Genomic DNA, 6,000 nt, shown 5'->3' with positions numbered 1-6,000 from the left:
GTGCAGTTCTCTTGTTCGTGGTTAGTACGGCCACAGTTGCGACAGCGCTTGCCCTCTGCTATCCACTTCTCAATTTGCTGTGTTGAACGTTGAATAATGTCTGGACACTGTGACAAGTAGTGCTCTGTACTCTTGCAGAAGAGACACATTCTTTTAAACCGTTGTTGCTTAGCTGCTGGCCGAGGCATGTCAGCTGATATGGACTGGTCTGCACCGTGATACACAGAGACAGGCTGGGTCCGAGGCCGAGGAGTAGGGACAGGTCTGTCTCTTTTGGCCGGCTGTGCTCCTTCAGCTTGATGGCGCTGTGCCATCTTTGCAGACAGTCTCTGAGCTTCTGCCTTCACCTTGAGCCACTCTGCAAGGTCTCTGAGGTTGTATGGATTTAAGCTGCTGGTGCTGAGGCGCCCTTGAATCTGCAGATGCTCCACGAAGTTGTCTCTCATGTGTCTAGGGAGTTTGCTAAGTAGCCGGTCAACATGGCCAGTAGACATCACTTCCATCCCATTTGGCCCTTCCAATGAGGTTAACATTCCCACCAGCAAATCAACGTTGAGGGCGAAGCTCTGGAAGGCTTTGGGGTCTCCTGATTTGAGGTCAGGGGAGTTCAGGATGGCTGCAATCTCGCTTTGTGCCAACTGATGCGGCTGCCCGTACTGTCTCTGCAAAGCCTGCATGGCGGCGGTGTAGGGATGTACATAATGTCTGCATGACTGAGCTATTAGCTTGGCTTCGTCCAGAACTAAGTGTTCCATAAGCACACGGTATTTGTAATGTTCAGAAAGTTCAGTGTGCGGATTGAGCAGGTGGTCCAGTGCCATTTTTAAGTCAGCGAACTCTCTCTCACTGTCATGTACCAACTTAGGCAGTTCAGGGACTGGAACTGGCTGTCTGGGGGACTGGACGGTGTATGGTACCTGCAGTGGTGTATACTGAGAGTGGGGGCTGTACTGAACCTGAGCTGACACTGGCTGTTGCAGGGTGAAACCAGCAGGGGGAGACACCAGTTGATAGGCTGGCTGAGTTGAAGGGGGAGACACCAGTTGATAGGCTGGCTGAGTTGAAGCGGAAGGCAGAGGCTGGTAGAGTTGCAGATGTTGGTTCTGTGGTGACGCTGGCACCTGGTATATCGGCTGTGTAGAGATGGTTGATGGAGGCTGATATATGGTCCCTGGGGGAATAGCAGGGCTGTAGGGCGATGGATTGATAACTGGCTGAGCAGACATGAGTGGAGTGTGTTGCTGCACCGGTGCTGCAGACATGAATGGGGTGTATCGCTGCGTTGATGCTGGATTGGCTGGTGTTGTCTGCATGGATAGGTATTGCAGCTGTGCAGCTGGAGGGGCTCTGTCTTGTACATTGCTAACCATCAGTATATGAGGCTGGTTAGACTGGTAGCCAGATGTCGCTGGTATCTGTGTACTTGTATAACTCACTGCTTGTGACATTTGAGGAGTAGGCTGCAGCATGGACACATTCAACGTAGTGGGGAAAGGCGGTGCCCATGCAGATGTCACAGTTGATGGTAGAGACTGTGTAATTGTGTAGTTCTCCAGTCTACTACCTGATGTGGGAGTCATTGCTGCTTGAAGCTTTAAAGCTGTAGAAGTGGTATGTGGCAGTGTAGACAGTTGCGGCTCATGCTGAAGCAGTCTAGCTGATCCAAGCTGAAGGTTGGATGGCTGTGGCAGAGGGGTGCTGTGAACTACTCTACAGCTTAACCAGGGTGTCTGATATGGTGGGATGCTTGTATTGAGATTGACTGGTGGCTGGAGGACAGGAGAAGCCTGGCTGCTTTGATAGCTCCGCTCCTCAGGTGCCACTGATGGTTGGCTCATATGGCCTGTTAGCTGGCTGGGAAAGTCTCTACTATGCATCGCTATGTTCCACTCGCTCACCTTGTCGGCCGCTCGCGGCGATAAGAGACGCTCTGGGATAGCGTGCGCTATCTGGTCCGCTACGCTCACAGACTCGGTCTGTAGGCTGACTGACTGCAGCTGCTGTGCGCCGACGCTCTCTCTTTGGTCTTTTGCGCAGGCACCGTGAGGAATGAGGGACTGTGGCAGGCTAACCTGATATCTTTCTAGGCGAGCTGGAAGCTGTCGCTCTCTTGCTCCGAGCGCGCCGCTGTCCGCGGCCGTTGTTATCGGTGTGTCCATTTCTCCGTCGCGAGTGAGGAAATCCGGCTCGAAGGACCAATATTAAAGAACTATAAGGGGAAAGTGTTGTGCTGGGACTCTTCACCCGTGAGCGTACTCCGGTCAGGGAATAAGGACACCGTTTTTACTTTAACCTCTTTATCTTAAACTTTTTCAGCAGCAGGTCAATACACACACTTATTCAACACATTCTGATTCCAAGGACCCCGAACGTAAACCTAGCTGCCCTGTATCCTGCCCGACTCAAACAGACTGAACTAAAAAGTGCCTAAATATAATTATTAACCTGTATAAATCAACAATATCAATATAATCAAATTAACAGATTAATAGGGTGTATTTGCTGGTCACAAAGGGAATTTAGAACAGTTAATATCTGAGAAAGTCTCCACCTGCCCAGCAGACAGTTAGAAGCAGAAGTCCTGTCCTATAGTCCATCATGTTAGTGTGTCCACTGTCCTCTGTCCTCCTCTCTGCAGTCAGATAAGTAGAGGTGGAAGACATCTGAGTTTTGCATTGACTCCTCCTCAAAGGGAGGCAATCACTGGACTAGAAATATTTAATGAAACTGGGAAAATAATGTCTTGAATTATAACATCTGAGTATCATGACTCTTTGTCTCATCGGTCACTTTGAGCATAAAGTGCAGCACATGAGAGCTTTTACATTTATATAAATCCATTAAATCTAATGAGCTTTCTGACAGTGTGTTTATTCTCTATTTACAATATTTAAACATTCATTGTTTGTACTAATATCAGATATAATTCAGGATTAGATAATGTTGTGAGAATTAAAGGGACTCTGTCTTTTTCTGAGTGATGTAACATCATGAGGAGAACAATAAACTCACTTCATAGTAAAGTATTTAAAATTTAATGTGGATCAGTGTTAATTTCGTTGACGAAGACTATGACGAAAAATACTCGTCAACGAACCTTTTTCACGGACGCAAACTAAATAAAAACTAAATAAAAAGTGAGATATGATGACTAAGACTATAACGAAAATAACTGACACTTTAGTCAACGAATAAAAACGAGACTAAAATATTAGGGAGGGACGAATGGTGATCCTATCAGAATTACTTTTTTTGTGGGACAAGTTGGGAAGAAATCCAATCAAAAGTTAGTTGCCAACCGCCATAGAAAGAAATCCAGGTGGCGGTAATGCGCCACAAAGCTGTGCGAAGAAGGAGAAGAAGAAGAGAGCACGTATGGTAGAAGCATAGAAGCAGCATTTTCGTAGCAGAGCCTTTCAAAAATCAAATGAATAATAGATATGTTACAGCTAGGGCGAAAAAGAAGAGTTGATATCTGGGCACACTTCACATATGACACTAAGGACAACAAGACAGCCTGCAAACTGTGTGGAGCCAAAATATCCGGAAAAAACACCACCAACTTGAAACAGCATTTGCAGACGACTCATCCAGAGATACATGCGAAGGTAAGCATACACGCTAAGCATACAAGGTTATTTTTTATCTGATTAACCACCGTGTTTGCGCTAAACTTGGAATAAAATAGACGCTAAAGGAAACCACCTCTGAACTGTATTAGACGATTGTCTCGTTGAATTGATAGGAGTATAACTATTCAATGTTCTCAAATTGAATCAAATGTGTAGGCTACTAGGCTATATGTTGTGGTGTATGTAACGTTAAGGGACAGGACTCCTCGAAGGCCATTGGCAATAGCCATGCCTTCTTAGCTCGCAAAGGAAACTCGCGGTTCGTTTAAAAAGAAGCCGACTTGTTGTACAACTTTCTTTGGCCCTACGAAAGCGATAGCATGGACAGTTAGCTTGTTTAGTTGATTCCATTGTTGCGAAGCCTGCTTCCAGAGAGAGAGGGCGAGATCTGAGGAGATTGGGCAACAATGAATAAAGGGGAAATCAAGTTGAGTTTTTTTCTCTCTCTCACACAGATACAGAAGACGTCTGATGATAAAAATGACCATGGTGGAGATAAAGCTAGTGCTAGTGCAACCCAGCAGACCATCACTACCGCCTTTCTTACTGCTTCTAAGTACAAAATGGATTCAAAGGAGCAATTGGTCAAGGAGCAGGCCATCGCGAGGAGGATTGGACGAACAGGATTACCGCTGACAACATGCGAAGACGAGGACTTTATACAAATGATGGAGACAATTGACAAGAAACTAACAATTCCAAAGAAAACAAAAATTAGCAATTTAGTTGAAACTGAATATGAACACGAAAGAGACAAATTCAAAAAAAGACTGGCTGCTGCCAGGAGGGTCAGCATAGGCCTTGACATGTGGACAAAAAAAGGACTGACTGCCTCATTCCTTGCTATAAGCGCATGCTACCATTGTGTTGAACAAAGTAAACCTGTGCACACATTGTTGGCCCTTGAACAAGTAGCTCACCCACACACTGCACAGTCTATTAAGGCATGTGTGGACAAATGTATGCAAGAGTGGGCCATACCAAAGGAGAAGATCCTGACTGTAATAACGGACAATGGGAGTAACATGGTGGCAGCCTTTAAAAACACCACAGCAGAAGAAACCAGCTCTGAAGATGACTCCCCTGGGTCCTCGATGGAAAGTGACTCTGACATTGATGACCAGCGGTGAGCCATGTTTACTTAATTTTTTTTACATGATGATCAATTATCACATGAATGATTTCCCCCCTGCCACACACTACATATACACACACACCAGTCACTTTATTAGGTTTGGACTTATTTGGTTGTCTTTTCTTGTTAGGTACCATCATGTCGACATGGAAATGGCCCGGACACCGTGCGTGGTGCATACCATACAACTTGTGGTCCACATGACGCAGTAAGAAACAAAGGTCTGTGGTGAGGCTCTTTCGCAAGTCCTCAGTTGCAACACAGAGGTTACTGGACCAGTGTGGTGTTATTGTTGTAAATGACTGCCCCACACGCTGGTCAAGCACATTCAACATGGTCACACGACTCCTCACAGTCAAAGATGCAGTCTGTCAAATCTCAAATGACATGGGATGGGACAGTTTGCTTACTAGTGAGTGGCAAAAGCTTTCATCATTGCATGACCTACTGCTGCCTTTTGCGGAACACACTAAAACCCTACAGAGTGACACTACATCTATGTCCCTAGTGGTTCCTGCCCTCTTTGATCTGCTGAGCCACCTAGCTGACTTTGCAGAGAACACTCGGTACAGAGACCTCGCCACTCTGAGAAACTGAGATCAGAAACTGAGATCAAATCTGTACCTACGTTTTACTTGCCTTTTGGATTCAAACGATGAGAAGTTCTCACCACTTGCAGCAGCTGCCTGCTTTGTCAACCCGACTGTCTGTGAAATACTTGTTAATATTGATGTAGCTGATGGAAATATCCAGGAACTGCTGAAACAGGCAGAAGACTATGTGGTCAAATGCACTTTCCCACACACAAGACAGGAGGACTCAGGACTTCAGGAGTCTGAAGATGATGAAGTTGTTGAGGAACCAGAAGCAGCGCCATCCGGTGTTTAGGTTTCTTTCAAAATGCCGTACTACCACAAGGCCTAAACAGAAAACCTCCACAACCAGGATCAGGCAGCAGATCATTAAGTACAAGGAAGAACTTTCACATCCCATCACTGAGGACACAGGAACAGACTTCTGGCTGGAAAAGAGTGACAGTTTTTATCACAGTTTGAAACCTTTTGCATTAGACTTGTTGGCTATGCCAGCTTCTCAAGCTTTTGCAGAAAGGGTATTCAGCATCACAGGTGATCTCACAAGAGGACGGCGCAACAGAGGAAGGGTCAGATTGGAGCGAAGTGCTTTCCTTAAAATGAACAGAAACAAATAGAACCGTTGTATTCACTGCTATTT

The sequence above is a fragment of the Centropristis striata genome, chromosome 13, assembly GCF_030273125.1.
Source record: "Centropristis striata isolate RG_2023a ecotype Rhode Island chromosome 13, C.striata_1.0, whole genome shotgun sequence".
NCBI lineage: Eukaryota > Metazoa > Chordata > Actinopteri > Perciformes > Serranidae > Centropristis > Centropristis striata.
The sequence above is the reverse complement of the archived record's forward strand: the minus strand, read 5'-3'. Positions refer to the sequence as shown.